The following is a 12,555-nucleotide window of genomic DNA, read 5'->3' as shown; positions in this document are numbered from 1 at the left end:
ATATATATATATATATATATATATAGGAGGTTGGCATAATGGTTAAGGTGTTTACCTTACAAACATTAGGCACAGGGTTTGATTCCCACATGGGGTAATTGGCTAGGTTGAAAATGGCCTACAAGGGCAGTTAGCCTAGTACTAATCTGTGAACCTATATATATATATATATATATTATGCATGCATGCTGTGAATGTTGTCTGATGATGTCTTAAGCTAAATGTATTTCCTTTTGGTTGTTGTTATATCTTTCGGCTTTTCCCGGTTAGAGGTCGCCACAGCGGAACTCCGGTCTGCTAATGATTGGCAGTAGATTTTTACATGCCGAGTTGCCAGCCCTGACGCACAACCTTCAATGAAGTTACTCCCATTCACACATGTCTCCACACAGAAGACGCTTTAGCTGAGAATCGAACAGGACAACATCTTAATGTGAGGTGATAATGCTACCGCAGCACCACCGCCACAGACTTTTAATAATATCTGTTTGAGTTCTGAATTCAGTAAGATTATTAAAACCACTGAAAGCCTCAATATCTAGTTTAAGAAGTGAGTCAGGCTTTAAGATAGTGTAACTCAAAAATAAAATTATGAACACTACAAGTATCCCATATTGCTATGCGACCATGTCTTTAGCTGTCAAAGCATCATTTATGCCGTATTTAAATTTGGCTGATGCATTATATTTAATTCTGCAAACAGTCTTACTTTCTTCCTTGTGGTCTTGTAACCATATAACCATAGCAGAAGAATAACTATACATTTCTTCATGTTTAAATGTACATGTAACTAGGTCTAAAAGTGATATGCATGCCATATTTTCTTAATAACCTACTCATGTTCTTTTTACTTGTGGTCAGATATCCCTATTTATCAGCTATTTCTCATGTCAGTAGTCTAGTAACTCAAAGTGTTCCTTTGTGGCTTCCCCTCAAAAAGATTTATGCAAATCATTTGGTGCTATTTGTAATTTAAGGAAAGATTGTGTAAAGCAATGCATAAAATAATCTAATTGTCATCACAGAGCACTTATATAAGAATAACAATATTTTCTATATGGTTAGTCTTACATTTCCTAATGCTGAAATTCCACTGTAAGCCCAGTTAATCTGTTTCGTATTGACTGTTTAAAGAACATATTAAATACTTGTTTGTAGTTTCTTAACACATTAATTTTATGAAACAAAATGCCACTGAATGTTACCATGTAGTACAAGGTACATTTTTTCAAAGTTTTAAACTAATAACTACTAGTTAGGTGGGATTTAAGCCTTGAATTTCTTTTTTAGCATAAACTTAACTTACTTGGATCATACTTTTGACTTCAAATATTACTGACAACCTTGTAAGGTAAAAGCTTGTTTTTGTGTACCTGTTCAAAATATAACTCTAACCAAAACAATAACAAATCACTTCTGTGTTATTCTTTCCTTGCTCATTTACTGATAGCTTGTCTGACATAAATTGGTTAGATTTTGCTTTTTGAGTCATTTAGGAATGTGATTAATACCATAATCACCATCAGGCTGCATGTCATACAAAATTTATTAGAGTAGAAACACGTTTTCTTTGAACAATATAAATGTAATTGTACATACAAAGAAGCAAGTTAACCGTAAGCTGTCACACTTCAACTTCCGCAACCCTTAAACTGTACGAACCATTAAGGAGTCTCCCAACTTCCCCGAACTTTAAACTGTATGAACCATTGAGGAGTCTCCCAACTTCCCTAAACCTTAAACTGTACGAACCATTGAGGAGTGTCCCAACTTCCCCGAAGCTTAAACTGTATGAACCATTAAGGAGTCTCCCAACTTCCCCGAACCTTAAACTGTACGAACCATTGAGAAATCTCCCATCTTCCCCGAACCTTAGACTGTATGAACCATTAAGGAGACTCCCAACTTCCCTGAACCTTAAACTGTATGAACCATTAAGGAGTCTCCCAACTTCCCCGAATCTTAAACTGTATGAACCATTGAGGAGTCTCCCAACTTCCCCGAACCTTAAACTGTACGAACTATTGAGGAGTCTCCCAACTTCCCCAAACCTTAAACTATACGAACCATTGAGGAATCTCCCAACCTCCCCAAACCTTAAACTGTACAAACCATTGAGGAGTCTCCTTGATTGAAGCTTTATTTTCTGCACTGGCTCCAGTGCTGGTTTACTGTTGTTCCAGCTAAAAGCAACTATATTAGAGTAGAACAGCTGTTCCCAAGGTCTTTTTACAAACTGTTTAAATACCTGTACTGGATTGCAGACTTGTACCATCTGTCAGACTCAGTCTCAGTTTATTTTCACACTGTCTTTTCTCCTTATCTCTTGAGTTTCTGTTTCTGTTGCTTCTTTAGTACATTTTTCCTAAACCAGTGTATTATCCAGAATACACCTGTCATACTAGTCAACAGCAATGCCTGCTGCACCTCCTTTACAAAACTACTTATTTAACATTTATTTACTGGGAAAGTTCGACTTGGAACGAAGCCATGTTTTAGCAGAGGCACAGGGAGAAACACTTCAGAAGCATCTCTTTGTGACATGGAAGGAAACCGGAGCACCCGGAGGAAATCTGGATTCACTAGACAATCTGGAAATACTGAAATGTCAAATTTCAGTATTTTGAGACTGAATAGTTGAAATTCCACATACCCGAAAATCCACAACCGCAAAAAGCAGATTTGCGACCATCCACACACACACACACACACACCACCACACAAACAAACAAGCATACACCTACCTAACTAAACTGCAACAAACAAAACAACACACACAAATACAACATAACATACAAACACACCTATCCTACCTATAAGCAGGGGGGCAAGCCACCCTGCACCCCCATGTGGGGGGCTGCACCCCCCACCCCCCTACTTATATATACTAACTCCGAGGTCACACTAAACACACAAATGCACAAAAAACACCATTACACACACAAAAATCCTTACCCAATGCCCTTACATAAACACCACTTACCTGAATCCCCAGCTAAATCCACAAACCGCAATGCACGTCAAGAATGCAACACCATGACAGTGGATTTGACATTTCTGCATTCGAGACAGTGCAATTTTGTGTAACTACAGTTTCAACTATTCAGTCTCGAAATACAGAAATTCAACATTTCAGTATTTCAAAATTGTATAGTGAACCCAGGAAACCCACATAAACACAAGGAGGGCATGCAGACTTCACACAGAAGGCACTCCAGCCAAGAATTGAACCAGAGAACCTCCTGCTGTGAGGCGACAATGCTACCACTGCATCACTGCGTCATGCAAATAATGACACTGTGTGTGGCTCTTGACCAGTAGACAACATTATTTTAACTCAGCAATTGAAGTACTTGAATTATAAATTACCATATATTTTAATGTCATATTTGTTTCAGTGCATATGAAATAAAAATTTAAAAAAAAGTCTGTTTTGTGAATATATTGGCCCTTAAATATTAACAAATAATATTTTTCTTTATTTTATTGTAGTTCCTAGAAAAAAAACAGTAAAATTAAAACATTTTCTCAGTACCATATAAATTATACTTCACAGTACACAATTTTCATACTGTACTAATCGGATAAACTCATTGGACACAATTCTCCCATCTTTGAGCCATATAACTTACGTACAGGTCCACAGTAAGCAAACGGAGTGGAAGGAATCAAATCTACTCTAAAATGCAAATAAAAAAAAACTTGTTAACATATTATTTTCAAGTTTTCAAGCATTAATCCTTTACACTAACTGGAAGTAATATTGTTTTCTCCTAGTAAAATGTAAAATTTAAAATGCGAAGGCCTTTTTTGTAGACTCCTGTACTTGCAACTTATGTTAGTTATAAAAGGCATTGGTAGAGACACAATTCTGAAGTATTAACATGCAGTCATATACTGTATAAGACATCTATATCTATCGATCTATCAATATCTCTCTCTCTCTCTCTCTCTCTATATATATATATATATATATATATATATATATCAGATAAATTATTGTATAAATATAAAATTACTGTGTAAACTTTAAATTATTGAAATACAGTTACACACAGTATAGTGTTTAACTGATGCATTTTTCTGTCTTACTATTAGTGTGTCTGTAAGTGACTGTCAGGAAATATATATATATATATATATATATATATATATATATATATATATATATATATATGTATGTGTGTGTATGTTCAAAGATAGGTACTAGGCTATCGGCCCAAGGGCCTAAGTAAGCCTAGCCAACAAGGTTCCTTGGCTTACTCCACCAAAGAAAGTTATTTTCCTGTGCCATTGTCGAGCAGAGCCACAGAAGTGATCCCCGGGGTGTATTTCCTATTTCCCATCCACTCATCAAAATTTTTCTTGAAGAGTGCTAATGAGGAACTTTGCTTGACATAGTTGGGTGGCTTGTTCCAGAGCATGGGAAGTCTCTGAGACAGGAATCTATCCCTCCAGCATGTCCTGTTTATTGTGGTGACAAGGTTTAGGTCCCTAGAGCATGTAGCTCAGAGGGATTGGGATTTCTTTAGGTGTAGCATGTCCAACAGCTCTGGGTTTGACATAGCTTTATATGTTAGGCAGAGATCATCTCAGAGTAGGCAATATGCTATGGAGTAAAGCTGGAGTTTTTTGAGACAGTCAGTGTAGGGCATCTGTTTGAAGCCAGTAATCCTCTTTGTGAGGTACTTCTGTGGCCTTTCCAGATGCTGCAGATGTCTTGTGAGGTACATTCCAAAAGGGGCGTCGTACTCTATAATGGGTCTAATGAGTATCGAGTAAAGGGGAACAATGACCTCTTTTTTCCTGGATGAGAACCCTTTTGTGATAAGGTGTGCCATGCAGAAGGACTTCCTGACTACTGTGGCGATGTGATTATCAAAGGAGAGACTGCTGTCCACCTGGGTCCCAAGGTCTCTTATCACACATTCGGTGTTATGTAGACTGCTGCCTATGTGGTAGTTCATGGGTACAGAGCTTTTACCAAAGGGGATGACAGTGCACTTTTTGGCACTGAGCTTGAGGCCATAGCTCTGACACCAGGCATCTGTCACAGTGAAGCCCTTCTGTAGGATGTCCACATCATTTGGGGACTCGACTATGGCTCCTAGTTTGCAGTCATCTGCAAACTTCTTTAGCCAGAGGCCTTCTGTGTTAGCCTGCATTTCAGAGAAGTAGATACCAAACAGGAGAGGTCCCAAGACTGAACCCTGTGGTACTCCACTTGTCACTGGTTTGAAGTCAGGTTTGGAGTCTGCCACTTTTACAGTGTGGGTTTTGTCAGTGAGCCAGTTGGCAACCCATTTTGTGACGTAGGGATTTATACCTAGTTTAGTGAGTTTAGCTATAATTCTGGAATGAGGGATGGTGTTGAAAGCCTTGGAGAGGTCAAGATAGGCTGTGTGAACCACCTTACCCTCGTTTACAGCTTTGGTGACTGCCTCAAAGAAGTCGATCAGGTTCAGGAGGCATGATCTGCCTTTCACAAACCCGAAATGGGTGGGGTCCAGAGTTTGGAGGTTACCAATGTTTTTGTTTATGAGTTCCATGATGATACTTTCCATGGCCTTGCAGACCAGGTTCGTCAAGCTAATAGGGTGATAGTTCCTGAGATCAGTGGTGGCTCCCCCTTTGTGGAGTGGGATAACTGTTGCTGTGCGCCATTCAGTTGGCACAAAGCCTGATGTGAGGTTATGATTGAACATAGTGCTTAGGTGGGGAGATAGTTCATTCTGAAGTTCATGTAAAATGCAGCCTGGGATGTTGCCCGGTCCCATGGATGCTGTGTATTTGGCTTTAGAGAGTGCAGCTTTTACCTGCTTAATTGTGATTACAGGGACTCTGCATTCTTCTAGTATAGATATGGCCCCTTTAGGGGATGAGAGAGGGGTAAAGTTAGCACTGAACCTATCTGCCAGGATGTTGGCAATATCAGTTGGTTCTGTAATTTTCGTGCTGTTGAACTGTAACTCAGAGCAGATCTGGGTGTTGCCATTGAGATTCTTGACATCGCTATAGAATGCTTTCTGGTTGTCCTTAGAATCAGTGGGGATTTTGTTTTCATAGCTAGCTTTGGAGTATTTTATAAGGGATCTCATCTTCTTACTGAAGCTGACCAGGGAGCTCCTCCACTCATGGGAGTTTACTCCCTTTTGCAACAGTTTCTGCCTTCTGTTGTACAGTTTGCTTATGGCAGGGGACCAGCAGATTGGCTTCCTTTTTTTGGAGGATAGCATCTTGGTCCTGTTTGGGATAATACGATCCATGAACTCATGTAAGTGCTTATAGAGTGCATTTGTGTAGGATTCAGCAGTCGTAACTGTATTATCAATCTGCATGGGTGTCATAAAGTTTGCCACTTCTGTCTTAAGAAGCATGATGTTGGCTTTGGAGATATTTTTTTACCGTGGCTTCCTTAATGGGGAGTGGGGGCAGGATGTGGATATCTAGGGTGATTAGCTTATGGTCGGATCGGACCAATGAGGAGTTGACTTCAGGTGTGGAACACCAGTCACTCATGTTGGTAATGACTAGGTCTAGGATATTGTTGCCCTTGGTGGGAGTGTGGATAAGTTGATCAAGGGCATTGGAATTTATGAATTCCAGAAAGCGTTGAGCGAAGGAGTTGGTACATGAGTAATTTTCCCAGTTAATGGTGGGTTAGTTGATATCGCCCATTATTAGGGTGTTTGTTTGAACCCTAATGTTTTCCAGTATATCAAGAAAACAGGAGTGGGAATCCTGGGGCATGGTGCGGGATCTTTAGCAAGCTACAATTTGGACTGCAGTTTTGCCCAGAGTTAGTTGCACTTGGATAACCTCGGATGCATTATGCTGAGCAACTAGCCTGGAAGTGTGGATATCCTTAATGAATATGGACACAGCTCCGCCTTTGGTATATATATATATATATATATATATATATATATATATATATATATATATATATTTTATTGTGAAATACATATACAGTATTACACTCTGAAGCAATTCAACAAAATTAATCAACTTTCAGTCTGTAAGACAATTAACCTATTATGGAATCATTTTACTTAAAATTTTAACCCACCTGGCAAATAGCCAACAGAGCAAAGCATATGGAATTCATCAGATTTATAGCTCAAACAGTTGTAAAAAATAAACTATTATTCATTCTGTAAATGTTTCTGCAAACTTTATGGAAATCTGTGAAAACAAACTTTTGTTAATCTTGTTCAATCTGATTTTTCTATTGTTTTATTAATTTGAAAACAAGAAAGAACACATATAAGTCAGTATCTCTCTGTGTAGCTAGATATGACAATGTAGAAGCAATGAATCTGAAGCCTTTGAAAGCAGAATATGTTCAGCTAGTCTGAAGACCACTTTCATCAACAAGAAGGTAGATAAGGTTTAACACCGTAGAATATATGATAAAATAAAATGAATACATTTTACAAAAGTTAAAATACAAGCAAAGAACAAGTATATTAGGCAAACATTTGTTATAAACAAATGGAACACAGAGAATGGCTATCAACACTGGCTTAGAATTGATCTTGTAAGTTTGGGCCACTAGGTCAGCTAGTCTGACAGAACAAGCATCTACTACAAATGGTCATTCTTCACTGCAATCAAAGTAAGACATCAAATAATAACAGCAGACATTCTTTTAACTTTTGTGTGGCATGAACCATGTCTCTCTCTTCCCCTCTCTCACTCTGTTCAAAGTGTGGACATCTAAGTTAAATTTTAAAATGTGTCTAGAATGGTGGGACATTCTGTGCAACTCTTAACACTGCAGCTTTTCATGATCAATAAACCTTTACCCAGTATCGAGGCCATTTGTAGATGATGCACTTTTGACAGTTTCTACTTTGTTACAGGAAAGATGCCTTTCTTTGAAGAGAACATTACAAAATTCTAAAGTATTTTTGTTAAATTCATAGTTTTCTCTACTAAATAGAAGTCTCTGAAACACTTGTTTAAACTGTAACTCAGATCTGCTCATCATCTTCTTCTTCTTCTTTCGGCTGTTCCCATTGGGGGTCGCCACAGCGGATCACCTGTTTCCATATCTTCCTGTCCTCTGCATCTTGCTCTGTCACCACATCCATAAACCTTATCTTAGGCCTTCCTCTTTTCTTGTTACCTGGCAGCTCCATCCTTAGCATCTTTTTCACAATATTCTCTGCATCCCTCCTCAGCACATGTCCAAACCAACGTAATCTTGCCTCTCTGGCTTTTTCTCCAAACCTTCCAACCTGGGCTGACCCTCTAATATACTTATTCCTAATCCTGTCCATCCTCGTCACACCCAGTGCAAATCTTAACATCTTTAACTCTGCCATGTCCAGCTCTGACTCCTGCCTTTTTGTCAGTGCCACTGTCTCCAACCCATATAACATAGCTGGTCTCATTACCCTCTTGTAGACCTTACCTTTCACTCTTACTGGTACTCATCTGTCATAAATCACTCCTGACACTCTTCTCCACCCACTCCATCTTGCCTGTACTGTCTTCTTCACCTCTCTTCCATACTCACCATTACTCTGAAATGCTCATCCCAAGTATTTAAACTCATCCACCTTCGCCACTTCTACTCCCTTTATCCTCACCATTCCTCTATCCTCCCTCTCATTCACACACACATATTCTCTCTTAGTCCTGCTGTCCTTCATTCCTCTCCTCCCTAGAGCATATTTCCACTTCTCCAGGGTCTCCTCAATCTGTTCCATACTCTTACTACAGATCACAATGTCATTGGCAAACATCATAGTCCACGGGGACTCCTGTCAGATCTCATCTGTCAATCTGTCCATCACCACTGCAAATAAGAAAGGGCTCAGAGCTGATCCTTATGTAATCCCACTTCCACCTTAAATGCATCCATCACTCCTACTAAAGAACTCACCACTGTCACACTACCCTCATACATATCCTGTACCACTCTTACATACTTCTCTGCAACTCCCGACGTCCTCATACAATACCATAACTCCTCTCTAGGCACCCTGTCATATGCTTTCTCTAAGTCCAAAAAGACACATTGCAACTCCTTCTGCCTTCTCTATACTTCTTCATCAACACCCTCAGAGCAAACATCACATCTGTAGTGCTCTTTCCCTGCATTAAACCATACTGCTGATCACTAATCATCACCTCCCTTCTTAACCTAGCTTCCACTACTCTTTCCCATAACTTCATGTTGTGACTGATCAGTTTTATCCCTCTGTAGCTACTACAGCTCTGCACATTTTATAACTGTTTATTCCAAATATTTAAATAAAGATTTTCTTTCTTTTGTGATGTCATTCTATTTGGTGATATCTTGATTTGAGATCCAGTCATCTACACACACCAGCAATAATCCTATCTGAAATATATTGCCTATAGTGGGACATACATCTCTCTTAGTTTATCTTTCTCTGTCAAGAGACTACTCGATTTGATGATCTTGTGTCACTACGTACCTTTACCTTCTCTAGACTGTTTGCTTTGAGTAGTGTACCAAAAACAGGAACAAAGGAAACAAGGCCTGTAACTGTTTTATGTCTGCCTTTTCTGATTTTAGGAGTTTCTTTTTCCTCTTGTCTTATACTTACATATTAATTTGTATTATTCTTACAGTATTCTTTATGCTTAGCTGTACCAAGAGATCCTTTGGTTTTCATCCCTTTAAACAAGAGTTGCATTCTTTTCTTTGTAGTTAGTCTGATACTTATCTGTAATTGGGCCTGTTTATTCCCGACTGCATCACTTCATAAGTCACACATTTTCAACAGAATTACAACTTTGCATACTTTTAAGTGTCTCTGACTATGTTTTTATTTTTTTTTCGTGGTCTACTGATATAGGTTGTTTGGAAAACTTTTTTGATTGGTAATTTTACATGGAAATATGGCGGCTGTACCACTTTACAAATTTGACTGTGAGTCTTAATATAAGTGTATATATTCATTCTTTATATTTACTGCACCCAAGTGAACAGAGAATATAGTCAACTTTGGATAGACACTATTATAATCACTTTTGCCTTATCACTGGGCTTAGCAGTATGTTTTCAGGTAGCTGAATTTTTGATGGATTTTCACTGATTGATCAGGATCACTTTCACTCTTAGCTCAAGTGTGACACAAGAGACACCAACAAAGAAGCAGCAAACACATTTTCAATATGCATTGTAAAACTGTACAAAATGGTGAATGGTTTGTAGGCTTAGTCTTGGTGCAGCACAAGAACTTAACAGTAACTAAGTAATAAACACATGTTCAGCATATGAGATGACATTATAAAACTGTACATTACTTTCCTTGCTATGCAAGACAGATTGAAAGATCAATGAAGGAAAGAATCCTTCTGAGAAGTACATTACTGGGCTAAGGTATGATGAGAGAGGTCAGTGATGGGGAGAAAGGAATGATAATAAAAGGTAGAAATAGAATAAGAGAGTAGGTAGAGGGGGTATACGAAGAATTGATGGAGCTTTAGTTTCTTGGACTGCCATAAACATTATTTTAGTTTTATTTGGGTTAAAGAAAAGCTGTTTGGAGTTAAGCCATTCAGAAACGGAGAAGACATCTTGTTGGACCAGTGATTTAATGTTCCTCCAGGAACAGACTGATTGAGCCATGACCATGTCATCAGCACACATTTAGATTGGTAGATTTTGTTTCAGTGCAAGCAATTTATGGATGTACATGGAAAATAGTTGGGGACAAAAGACCAAGCTCTGAGTTGTCTATTTGAGAAGAGGACTTCTACAGAAAACTTGATCTTAATTTCACTCTAAAAGGCCTTGATTTTTGTGGCAGGACCTTCACATTCTATTTATCTGACTCAGCATTTTGTTGTATCTATATCTATCATTCTATAGCTTAGTGTTCAAATCACATTGCTTTTGTGAATTACTCTTACACACTCTGCAAATGTTGTTATGCTTCCCATATGATAAACAATGCCTTCTTTATGAAGCATGACTAGTTTTTGGTGAAGCTTTCTTCCACAGTTCTTGCAGCTCAATTGTCATATATCTTTCCGTGTTGATCTTGCCTATACAGATCTGTGTTTCTTTCTGGGAAACTTGGTTTAGAGATAAATAGATATTGAATAAATTCCAAGTTCATGCTATTGTTTTACACCTTTAGCTTGAACTTCTGATATTTCAGGCATTCAGCTATTTTCTACTGTTTTAAAGAGAGATCAAATTTCTTCTAAGATGGACTGATGAGCAAGTCCTTATTCTCTGTCTTTTAATCTTAGTCTGAAAATCCCTAGTTTGTACAAACATCCTGAACTTTGCATGATATAAAGTTAAACATTCAGTAATATCTTTGATAAATTTTCTCAAAACATGTATTCTTGCTGAGTGTTCCAAAAAAGCTCAAAGCAATGCACTAAATTGTGTTTTACTATTTTTATACTTCTTTGGACTTCTGATAGCGTCTGAACATATCATGGATATTCTCCCCACGGAAGCATAACATTGCTGGTTTAAATTTAGAATAACTAGGCATATGTGCAGCAGTCACTTCATTCTCAAATCTTTTGATCCATGGATATGACTTGACACCTAATGCACTTTTTCGTGGCACATATCAAACAGTAAAAGATACCGTCATTATACTTCTCAACTGTCGAAGTTTCCACAGAATGTCAACATTTTTGTCCTATTTTGGTCTGTTCCTCATAAAATTGTGGTTGTGTTCTTGCAAACCAGTGAGGACTGATGTCTCTAAATAATGACAGATATTTGAGTTTAAGAGTTCATATTCTTCAGAAAATGCACACTTAAAAAACTGCTATTCTGGAAAATAAGTTTATAAGAGGATCAATTAAACTCTGTCCCTGATTTTGAACCTTTGTCCCCCATTATTTTTGGCTGCGTCCATATGTTAAGAGGTTGCTGTAATGACATTCTTCAATGTTAAATATATTTACCAACTTGAGTATGATGTAAATTCTAACAGTGTGCTTTGTTGTGGTATGTATTTCCTATGCAGTGGATCTGCACTGGAAAATTCAGATTCAAGATTCTCAATTCTTCTAAAAGAAGTCTGACAGGTGATGTTTTCCTTCTGTGCTCTTTGCTTGGGCAGATTATTTAAAATTATTAGCATGCGTGCCAGAAAAGACTAAAATAATTCAGGCTTGTATTTCACTTCTCAACGCTTTGAAGAAAATTTCTGAAGCAGACATTTCTAACTTATGGCTCTTGTCATGACTGCAGCTGTCTCTCTTCAGAAAAGCCTTATTCTTATCACCAAAATAGTATCCCGTATTTGACAAATTTTCCACATCAGCAAATTACACAACTGCATTTTGCCTTCAGTGCTAACTAATCTTAGTTTTACTGAGAAATGAGCTGGAGACAAACAGGATGGCAGCTTTGAAAAATGGATGTGCCCACTATATTTATCTGCTACAAATTTTGTTAATTTACAATGAAACATCACTGCCCAAAGTCTCAGGTATGAGAAAACACAAAAAAACTGATGATAAAAAGCTATAGTTAGTAATGTCATTTTATTTGCAGCTGCATTCTTAACTGCAAAGTTAAATGAAATGACCTTTCAT

Source organism: Protopterus annectens, chromosome 12.part0 (genome assembly GCF_019279795.1).
Source record: "Protopterus annectens isolate FY-2018-M chromosome 12.part0, PAN1.0, whole genome shotgun sequence".
NCBI lineage: Eukaryota > Metazoa > Chordata > Ceratodontiformes > Protopteridae > Protopterus > Protopterus annectens.
Note: the sequence above shows the minus strand (reverse complement) of the source record.